At 42.6% G+C, this 11442-nt stretch overlaps 1 protein-coding gene and 1 long non-coding RNA gene across 26 annotated transcripts in view; one reads left to right on the top strand and one right to left on the bottom strand.

Annotated features, from left to right (window-relative positions):
- The window catches only part of LOC129632145 (zinc finger protein 345-like), a 76536-nt gene that overhangs the window by 10587 nt on the left and 54507 nt on the right, over nt 1-11442 (bottom strand). For 9 of the 24 annotated variants that reach the window (XR_008704332.1, XR_008704338.1, XR_008704330.1 and 6 more), the window contains exons 1-2: nt 2602-2690; nt 1917-2130 (exon numbers count right to left, since the gene is read on the bottom strand). The exons of 10 other annotated variants lie outside the window; for them this stretch is intronic. The gene's annotated coding sequence lies outside the window, so the exon portion shown is untranslated. Of the gene's footprint in view, nt 1-1916; nt 2131-2238; nt 2347-2601; nt 2693-7727; nt 7841-11442 lie in introns of those variants that run through there. 5 more of the 24 variants (XR_008704340.1, XR_008704328.1, XR_008704335.1 and 2 more) reach the window with 4 other exon arrangements.
- LOC129632151 (uncharacterized) lies at nt 1484-3775 on the top strand. 2 transcript variants are annotated; one of them, XR_008704344.1, is made up of 3 exons: nt 1484-1974; nt 2405-2687; nt 3475-3775. It is a non-coding gene; the product is annotated as an uncharacterized LOC129632151 (long non-coding RNA). The 2 variants fall into 2 exon arrangements; XR_008704343.1 differs by having other exon boundaries at nt 1492-1807; nt 3475-3773.

Genomic DNA, 11442 nt, shown 5'->3' on the forward strand with positions numbered 1-11442 from the left:
GCCATGGAATATGTAAGTACAACTTTGAAAGGTTAGAATAAATAAAATATTCATGAAATGATGATGTCTTTAATATATACCCTAGGTGTTGCCTGTATACACACATGCACATAAACACACATAGGGTGAAAACAATCTTCTGTGAATAACATATCTTTTGGAAGAAACATTTTTAATCTACCTTTTTTTAAAAAACTCATGTGTATTTTAGCATATATGGTAAAACAACTACTTCTACTTGTGCATGAATGTGTTCTGAGTCACGTCAATCATGTCCAACTCTTTGTGACCCCCATGGGCTGTAGCCCTCCAGGTTCCTCAATCCATGGGATTTCCCAGGCAAGAATACTGAAGTGGGTTGCCATTTACATCTCCAGGGGACCTTCCCCACCCAGGGATCAAACCCAGGTCTCTTGCATTGGCAGGCAGATTCTTTAGCGCTGAGCCAACTGGGTACACTGAAAACAATTTTTCCTCTTTAGTAACAGTAATTGAAAACACAATATGAGAAACAGTCTATATTTTATTAGCAAATATACCATGACACCTATTAACAACACATTTCCAGACCTATGTGAAGAAACTGTAAAACTTTTCTGAAGCACATACAGTCTGAAAATCACAAGTTTTACTTGGAAGATGTAGTGCTATAAAGACTTCACTGACTGCAAATTCAGAACAATTCAAATTCAAAACAAACATGGATATATCAAATGTAAGTCTCAGCTGTATCTAGGAGAGCTAACATAATTCTGAATATAAAAAACAAAAAAGCCCAAAGAGAGGAAACCTGCCAAATTACAGATGAAGCTATCATTGTATAGACTAGTTGAAATTGTAAACTAAATGAAGCACAATAGCTACAAGGTAGCCAAAGAAGCTCACCTAAAGAGAGACTTGGACATTATTTTGAACAATAAAAGAGTAGGATGAAACGCAACATAATATTTTGTAATCATGCAACAGGTGAGGTATTCCAAAGCAACATCAAAAATCAGAGGGGGAGGAAATATCACAGGGCATAAAGGAAAGATTTAGATTTCAACGTTGCGTAATAAAGAATTTAGGGACTCGCCTGATGGTCCAGTGGGTAGAAATCTGCCTGTCAATGCAGACGACATGGGTTCCATCCCTGATCAGGGAAGATCCCACATGCCTTGAAGCAGCTAAGCTAGTGTGCCACAACTACTGAAGCCCAATACTCCAGAGCCTGCCAGTTATTAACACAACAACTGAACCCGTGCCTTAGAGCCAGAGCTCCACAGCAAGATAGTAGCTCCTCCTAACCACAACAGAGAAAGGCCAAGTGCATCAGCAAAATCCCAGCAGAGCCAAAACTAAATAAATATTAAAACTGAAAAAGAAAAATAGAATTCAGCAGGCTTTGGTCCCCAGGTTCTGGAATTTTGCTTTTACTCTTGGAATTTAAGTTTTTTCATTCTCGGAATTTCCTTAGTGACTGCAGTGGCTTTATTACTCTCCATGGGTCCTGAAAATTTCTGCTAACAAGATGACTTATGTGGGCCCCTACTTCAATAAGGGAATGACTCAGGTTGGGAGGTTGGTCATTTCACAAAGACCAACGAAGTCACTAGAGGTATGGGGATTTGAGCCACGTGGGCTAATTAGCCCAACGTGTAAGCAGGGAAGAATGGTGGAGATGTTATCAACCACGCCTATGTAGCTAAACGCCAATAAAAACTCGGGACTTAAAAGCTTCAGTGAGCTTCTTTGGCTGGCAATGCTCTGTTTTCTGTCACACCGATATGCCAGGAGGGCAATGGGTCCCTTCGGATGATGACTATGGGTAAGTTCAAACAAACGCGATCAGAAGTTAAGGAGCTTATCAAGTCCAAAAAAAGAGCATTTCAGGAAAGAGAGACAGAACAAACAAACAAAAGGATTATAACTCTTACCTCGAAACGAGCCATTTCTGACTCCTTGCTTTCCTCTTCCTCCGGGCTTCCTTTTCAGGTAAGATCAGTCATGGGAAGTGACCCCTGAATGTTGAAAATAGGCTGTTCAATACTTAGAAAAACACCGAGGTCCCTGTAACACAGCCACACACAGAGGGAGGATCTCAACAGGCCCAAAACACAATCTTCTACGGCCACTGACACAGCAGGGATTCTGAAACACAGAATCAAACGAAGCGTTTTTAGTTTTATTCTTTTCTTCAGAATTCGCAGCCCTTCCTGTGAAAACCACATGTTCTAGGCTGACCCTCCCCCTTCAAACCTTAGGCGAGACCCTGACCAAACTCCATACAGAATAGAACCTCCTTCACTTCTTCGTGGATCAGGGACCTAGCGGTTGGGCAATGCAGAACTAGAAGCAGCGGTCTCTGCAAGTTAGAAGGCAGAACTGCCAGAGAAGGACATGGACTCTAGAACTTTATTAACAGGAAGCGGACGTGGGCCCCAGGGACTCGGTAGCTAAGCTAACGGACTTCAGAACTTCTCACGGCGATGCGAGGACACACTGGGCACAGGAAAATGGGACGGCAGAGCGAACGTCCACAGAGACCCCCGAAACCCACGTTTGAGGACAAAAGGCTGTGGGACTACGAAATCCAGATTTTAAACAAACAAACAAAGTCACCAGAACTCTGTGTCACTCATTTAAGCTCAATTCCGGGTCTTCAGGATACTGAGCACGCGCGGGCGGAAGATCCCGGACAGAGGAAGGTGAGGGCGCTTTGCCGCGGCCAACAAGAGGCATTGTAAAGGTGGAGGGTAGGACGAGGCCACAAGCGCAGGTACGTAGGGGCGGGGCCAGTGGGGGCGGAGCCTTGCGTCCCCTCACCCCAACTCCTGTCAATTTTGGGTCTGTTGGTCCTTCTGTCCAGTTGTGCTTCCTTTCTCTGCCTTTTGATGCCTTTAAATCTCTTCAATTCCTTCTGGAGCAGAGCTACTTCCTGCCTGTTCTAACTAGTACTTCAAACAACTTAAGGCAGAAGAGAAAAATTTTGATAGGTGTCTTTATGGGAAGCCGAGGTGTTTTCAGCAAATTGAAACACGGGGAAAATTCAAAAGCCCTTTGTGTGAGTGTGTGAAGATGGGTGTCTCCTCAGTGACGAAAAGTAGAACGTAATCACTTCAGCAGCAGCCGCAACAACAGTTAACAGAAGCAATCTGTGTATCAACAGATTCTGGCAGGAGTAATGGTATGTCATTTCTGTGGTTATGTTATAAACAACAATGTGGGTTCCAGTCTCCCTCTTTCTTTCCGGACTCACTTCCTAAGAGAAAAGCCAACTGCCCTGTTGTAAGCAGGTCTCTGGTTACAGTTTCCTCCCAACGGTTCATCTGAGTGATTCAATTCAGTTCAGTCGCTCAGTCGTGTCCAGCTCCTTGGGACCCCATTGAGTCAGTGATGCCACCCAACCATCTCATCCTCTATTGTCCCCTTCTGCTCCTGTCTTCAACCTTTCCCAGTATCAGGGTCTTTTCTAATGTCACTTATTCGCATCAGGTGGCCAAAGTATTCGAGTTTCACCTTCAGCAACAGTCCTTTCAATGAATATTCAAGACTGATTTCCTTTACGATGGACTGGTTGGATCTCCTTGCTCTCCAAGGGACTCAGAGTCTTCACCACCACAGTTAAAAAGGAACAGTTCTTCAGTGCTCAGCTTTCTTTATAGACCAACTCTCCCATTCATACATGACTCCTGGAAAAACCATACCCTTGACTACACGGACATTTGTTGGCAAAATAATATCTGTGCTTTTTCATATGCTGTCTAGGTTGGTCATAACTTTTCTTCCCAGGAATAAACATCTTTAAATTATATGGCTGCAGTCACCATCTGCAGTGATTTTGGAACCACAAAAAATAAAGTCTGTCACTGTTTCCATTGTTTCCCATCTATTTCCCATGAAGTGTTGAGACCAGATGCCATGATCTTAGTTTTCTGAATGTTGAGTTTTAAGCGAACTTTTTCACTCTCCGCTTTCAATTTCATCAAAAGGCTCTTTAACTCTTCTTCGCTCTCTGCCCTAAGGGTTGTGTCATCTGCATTCCTGAGATTATTGGTATTTCTACCAGCAATCTTGATTCCAGCTTGTGCTTCATGCAGTCCAGCATTTCTCATGATGTACTCTACATATGAGTTAAATAAACAGGGTGACCCATGCTTAGGGTGGGGCCAAGAGCAATGCCAATAATAGGATCACACAAGACCTTGCTAGAGCATGAAAGGTGACACACAGAGCACACCCCGTGGAGAATATTTTGCGAGGAGAAATATTCAGTGGCTTCTCTCCCAGTGGGTGTGCCCCAATCCCACCAGCCCCACACCACAGATCAGAAACACAGCTCAGAAACAGATCTGGGGCTCTATTCCACCAACCAGGGAGAGGTATCACCACAGAGAGAGCAGTGAAAACCACAGAGCAATGGGGAAGGTCCCCTCAGTATCCACGGCAAGCTCTGGTAATAGTAATCCAATCAAAGCCCAGATCAAGGGGATAAGGGCACAAACCTCTGGACCAACCTCACCCACCAAGTTGCAGACATCAGAAGGAAGACTAACTAGGTTCCTGTAGCTGTCAAAACAGAGATCACAGCCAGAAAACTGGACAAAATGAGATGGCAAAGAAATAGGATATAGAGAGCAAAGCAACATCAAACCCTACAAGAACCACTAAATGAAGAGAAGATAGGCAATCTAAAAATTACTTCTTGCTTTTAGTTGTCTTAAGTGGAGACACCAGACGTTTTCACAAATCCTAGGCTCCTGATAATTCTTTAATCCACTTCTTTTCAAACATGTTTCTGAGAATGTTTTATTAGATGTTTCAATCTAAAAACCATAAATGATAGTGACAGAAAACGAATCAGAAACTGAGGACACATAAGACAGTGTCCAAGGGAGTGGATTACAAATAAGATAAATGAAATAAAGTGCTAGTTCTTAAGAAATTAAATAAGAAGAGAGCCTTTAAAAATGGTTGAAACACAGGGAAGTGTACTCATAGCTCTGTGGAGACCAAAGTGGTACGGAAATCAATAGAATGGGGAAGACTGGAGATCTCTTCAAGGAAACTGATATACCAAGGGAACTTTTCATACAAAGATGGGCACAATAAAGGACAGAAATGGATGGACTTAACAGAAGTGGAAAATATTAAGAAAAAGGGACAAGAATACAAGGAGAGATATACAAAAAAGATCATAATGACCAATATCACCAGGACCGTGTGATGACTCAGCTAGAGACAGTTATCCTGGAGTCTGAAGTCAAGTGGGCCATGGGAAGGATCATGATAAATAAAGCTAGTCGAGGTGATAGAATTCCAGTTGAGCTGTTTCAAGTCCTAAAAGATGATGTTGCTCAAGTGCTGCACACATTATGCCAGCTAATTTGAAAACTCAGCAGTGGCCACAGGACTGGAAAAGGTCAGTTTTCATTCCAATCCCAAAGAAAGGCAATGCCAAAGAATGATGAAACTAGTGCACAATTGCACTCATTTCACATACTACAAAAGTAAGGTTCAAAATTCTCCAAGTGTGCCATCAACAGTAAGTGAAGTGAGAACTTCCAGATGTTCAAGCTGGATTTACAAAAGGCGGAGGAACCAGAGATTAAATTGCCAACATACATTGAATCATAGAAAAAGCAAGAGAGTTCCAGAAAAACATCTACTTATGCTTTATTGACTACGCCACAGCCTTTGACGGTGTGGATCAAAACAAAATGGAAAATTCTTAACAAGATGGGAATACCAGACCACCTTACCTGCCTCCTGAGAAATCTGTATGCAAGTCAAGAAGAAACAGTACTGGAGATGGAACAATGGACTAGTTGCAAATTGGGAAAGGAGTATGTCAAGACTGCCTATTGTCATCCTGCTTATTTAACTTATATGCAGAGTACATCATGCAGGAGCTCTAAGCTCGGTCCCTGGGTTGGGAAGATCCCCTAGAGACGGGAATGGCTACCCACTCCAGTATTCTGGCCTGAAGAAGTCCATGGATTGTATAGTCCATAGGGTCACAAACAGTTGGTCAGAACTGAGTGACTTTCAGTTTCACTTTGCATCATGTGAAATGTCGGGCTTGAAGAAGCACAAACTGGAATCAAGACTGCAGGGAGAAATATCAATAACCTCAGATATACAGATGACACGACCCTAATTGCAGAAAGCAAAGAGGAACTGAAGGGTATCTTGATGAAACTGAAAGAGAGGAGTGAAAAAGCTGGCTTCAAACTCAGCATTTAGAAAACTAAGATCATGGCATCTGGCCCCATCACTTCATGGCAAATAGATGGGAAAACAATCAAAACAGTGACAGACTTTCTGTTCTCGGGCTTCAAAATCACTCCAGATGTTGACTTCAAGCATGAAAGTAGAAAACGCTTGCTTCTTGGAAGAAAAGCTATGAGCAATGTAGACAGCATACCAAAAAATAGAGATATTCCTTTGCAGACAAATGTCTGTGTACTCAAAGATATGGTTTTTCCAGTAGTCATGTATGGATGTGAGAGTTGAAGAAGGCTGAGCATCGAAGAATTGATGCTTTTGTGGTGTTGGAGAAGACTCTTGAGAGTCTCTTAGACTGCAAGGGGATCACACCACTCTATTCTAAAGGAAATCAATCCTGAATATTCGTTGGAAGGACTGATGCTAAAGCTGAAGCTCCAATACTTTGACCATCTGATGTGAAGAACTGATGCATTGGAAAACATCCTGATGCTGGGTAAGACTGAGGGCAGGAGACGGGGACGACAGAGGATGAGATGGTTGGATGGCATCACTGACTCGATGAACGTTGAGTTTGAGCAAGGTCTGGGAGTTGGTGATGGACATGGAAGCCTGGCATGCTGTAGTCCATGGGGTCCCAAAGAGTTGGACACGACTGAGCATCAGAACTGAACTGACTGATCGGTATAATTGATTCTCTTTGCTGTACAGTAGTACAAAATTGTAAAACAGCTATATTCCAATTTGAACTTTTTAAGCTAATTTCTTTATATAATCTAGAAATGTTTTTAACTTGAATCAAGTATTAATAATATGGTGCGAAATGTGCTAAGCATTTATGCCAGTTCATTTTAAAATTCTATGAGGTAATTGAATATAGTAAATATTTTTGCATTTTAGAATTGGGGCAAATACACTTAAGATATTTAATATGAGATCATATAAGGAAAAGAGAAACTTTGTAGTCAACCTGAGATGTGCAGTCTTTCATTTTCGGGAGGTTTTGCTTTCTGTAGTGAAAAAAGTTTTTGAGTTTGAAATTTATTTAGAAGGTCCTTCTAGCTCCCAGTGGATAGGAAGTTATAAATCAGAAAACAAAAACCTGTCCCCAGTATTCCTAGAAATTTAGCAGTTTGTCTACCACTTCACTCACACATTTTTGCCTAGAGGTACAAAGAAACTTTCAAAGGACTGTCATACTGTTACTCAAAATGGGCAGTTTTCCTAGGACGCTAAGAAATGGAAGAGCAACCAATGAATGCAATTTCTCACAAGACAAGAGGAGACTTTTATTTCACACTGTGATGAAGGAAAGTAATCACTGGAGATGAATTTATGAATGATTTAAGAGACAGACTAGGGCAGGTGATACATTTCTATGGCAGCAGTGGACACAAACCCAGGTTTTCCAAAATCATTTCCACTGAAGATGATCTTCCAAAACCACCTGACAAAGGATGACTTCCTCTAGCTCCTTGGACCTCTTATCTGAGTCATCATCTCCAGCCATTCATACCGACCTGGGAATATGGCTGTTGTCTCCATTCTCCTTATAGTCCTGGGATCGTTCAGTTGCTCCAGAAAGGTGATCAGGTTCAGCTTAGAGCCCACAGGACCTGTTCATCAGAGAAAGGAATATTTGTGTTCCAGAGACTCATCAGTGTCCAATCCAATATGTGTTCAGTTGAGACGAGAACACGAGAGAAAATGTTAATACAGCCTGGAAAATGATTTCCCCAAATCCTTTATTCAAATCACCTATGTAACACTAACAAATACATAACATCAGATCCTGAGATACTGGTCAAGTACTACAAAGGCAAAGTAAGTGTGTAACTGTGAAATTAAGAAAAGGTGTGCCTCTGGAATGACCCAGAGGGATGGTATGGGGAGGGAGGTGGGAGGGGGGTTCAGGATGGGGAACACGTGTACACCTGTGGCAGATGTATGATGATGTATGGCAAAACAATACAATATTGTAAAGTAAAAATAATAATAAAAGACTAAAAAAAAAGGAAAAAAAAAAATAAAAGGTGTGCCTATTTAATACTACAGAGCTTATACAATTACCACTAACCTAGAATATAGTGATAGGTTCCAGTGAAGGGTGTCAGATTCATGATCTCCAAACAAGAAGATTTAACTTTGGGACCAGGGACCAGGCACCAGGGTTGATCACTCAAGAGCATTTGTGTAGCAGAGTTTTATTAAAGTGAAAAAGGGACAGAGAAGTTTCTGATGTAGACATCAGAAGGGGGTGGAGAGTGCCACCCTTGCTAGTCTAAGCAAGGGAGCTATACACTTTTTTAATCAGTAATTACAATAAATCAAAACAATGTCTCAAGGTTGTAAAATTTTACCAGAACCACTCCCACAATCCTAAAGGAAATCAGTTCTGAATATGCGTTGGAAGTACTGATGCTGAAACTAAGACTCCAATAGTTTGGCAAGCTCATGCGAAGAGCTGACTTATTTCAAAAGACCCTGATGCTGGGAAAAATTGAAGGCGGGAGCAGAAGGGGACGACAGAGGATGAGATGGTTGGATGGCATCACCGACTCAATGGGTTTGAGTAAACTCCGCGAGTTGGTGATGGACAGGGAGGCTTGCTGTGCTGAGGTCCATGGGTCGCAAATAGTCAGACAAGACTGAGCAACTGAACTGAACTGAACCAGACCCTCTCCCATAATATAAATTCTAAGATATCAGGATTAGTCAGAAGGTTTTCAGGAAGGAGAAACTGTGCTCAAGCAGGATACATTTCGTTATATAATCCCTAGAACAGAGTTTAAACCGAGTTGTTTGTTGTTTAATCATCAGTTCTGGGCTTAAAGAAAAAGTCCTGTGTCTAAGACACATAAAGACTTTAAAAAGTCATTTTATGTGTCTAAGACCAAGGAATGTAAAGGGAAAGAAGGTATTTGTCTTTTCCTCCTTTAGAATTGCAGACCCCTACCTCTTCCTCGACAGTCCCAGACCACTCCCCTCCCCCTTCCTCCTCGGGACCCCGGACTTCTTATCAACCTGCCTAGGAATTGACTCTCACAGGAGGCAGAGTACATCAAGGAAGAAAAAGGTTACCAGCATAATGAATTATCCTGAAGCCTTTCTTTCCAAATTCATACATACCCATTTCCCTTAGAAAGGAGAGATTTCAAACTATTGTGGGAATCAGAAATTTTCAGAAACATTCTAGAAATGATGGAACCAAAACCCAGTAGGTAGATAAGGGATTCTGGAAGGAAGTTGTCATCATCCAAGCAGGCCAGCTTCCTAGAGTTCTCTCACATCACATCCCTGTACAGTGCCCATGGAAAATTTTGTGAAAAACTCTGGACCACTGAGTTGAGTCACTGGGCTTCCCAGCTGGCTCAGTGGTAAAGAATCTGCCTTCCAGTGCTGGAGATGCGGCTTCAGTCTCGGGGTGGAGAGAATCCAGGGGAGGAGGAAATGGCAACCCACTGCAGAATTCTTGCCCGGAAAATCCCATGGACAGAAGAGAGTTGATTCTATGTATAATGGCACTTTCAAACTCTGTCCTAAATATCTAAATGGCATGCAGGTGCTAAGTCATCACTGCATTTCCCAACGTCCCTAAAATCCCAACACCAAACCACATCCCAGTGGGAGTGAGGATAGGAGTGACTGCAAATGCTGATCTGTCACAAAAAAGAATATTTTCAACAGTTGAAAGTCTCAGATCGACGCTGAGAATTCATCATGCTCCATAGAAACCGAGGCTGCAGACAACAGAGAAAAGGCTCTGGGACAGAAGGAAGTAGTCTAAAGGGCTGGTCTGCACTATCATAAGAAGATATAGGGAAAAAATGATAATAAATGCAAGGGAAGAAAAATTAGGAGTAGAGAGCTAAAGGCTTGCATATTCTCATTCGGGCATTTTAGGAGGAAAAGCAGACACAGCCTGAGACCCAGGACAGGATATTTACCTGAGAAGCTGCCATTTTCTCCTCTTCTTCTCCTGCTGTGTCTTCTCTGGGGATATTACGCTGCAAACGCACTTACGAGTTTTGAGAAAATACCTTGGAGGGCATCAACACAACTTTATATCCTGCAACCACCGCTCCTACAAACAGAAGGATTTTGAAAAGCTGAGAAGACCGACCTCTCCTGTCCTCTTGTCTCAGGAGAGATTCAGGAACAATCAATTCCTACCTGGAGACCAGCCTGTGAACTTATTTCTTGATTGTTCTCTCCCCATAGAGAGCTCCTAACACTCTGCTCACACAGAGGATGTGAGCTGACTGACTTCCCCAGTCCAAATCCAGCTAGACCAACCCTGCTGCCTCTCCTCAGAATGACTCTGCGGCTCAGCTCTAAAATGGACCAGATGGACCAGGAGCCACGTCCTTAACCCGGGCCTCTGCTTAGAATCACCTGGAACACTTCCTAGACACCACAGTGATGCTCCCACAGGACCACACAGAACTCTGTTGGGAGGGCATCAGTGAGGTCATTTCTGAAACGGGTCACGTGATCCTGATGGGAATCCAGAAGGAAACCACTTGGCTAAAGATTCTTTCTGAACCACTTCAATGAATGCAAATCCCTGGTGGTCAGGTTCCCACTCCAAGAACTTATGAATCTGCAGGTCTACAGTCGGGCCGTGAAAGGAGTCATCAGCAAATCCCATTTTTTTCTGATGTTTCTTCCCCGAAACCAATGTTCCCGAGTCCTGAGCTCAAAGCCTCACACTCACCACACCTAAGACTTCTCTGTAGGGGACGATTTAGGGCAGGAATTTCTGAGAGAGGTTAAAGCTAGAATCAGGCAGAGAAAACAGGAGTACTTGCAGTTCAGCTTTTACACTTTGCCCTGAGTCTTTGCCTCAGGCTTTCTAGGCTGAGTGTGGGTTAATTCATTCAACCAAGTCAAGGATTCTGGTGAGCACTGTGAGGGTGTTGAAAGGTTGCTGTTCAACCAAAAAAGACCCCTGGATTCTTGGCCTCCTGAGGAAAAGAATTCAATCTGGGGCCAGAGATGAGGCTTGATCGCTCAGAGCTTTTGTGTAATAAAGTTTTATTAAAGTATAAAAGAGATAGAGAAAGCTTCTGACATAGACTTCAGAAGGGGTTACATACTTTTAGTTAGTTATTCCAGTTAATCAAAAGACTGTCTGGAGGTTGTAAAGACCTCACTAGACCCACTCCCATAATTTACATTTTAAGACAACAAGATTAGCCAGAATTTTTTTTTCCAGAGAGTGTCCTCAAGCAG

Source organism: Bubalus kerabau, chromosome 17 (assembly GCF_029407905.1).
Source record: "Bubalus kerabau isolate K-KA32 ecotype Philippines breed swamp buffalo chromosome 17, PCC_UOA_SB_1v2, whole genome shotgun sequence".
In the NCBI taxonomy this organism is placed as follows: domain Eukaryota; kingdom Metazoa; phylum Chordata; class Mammalia; order Artiodactyla; family Bovidae; genus Bubalus; species Bubalus kerabau.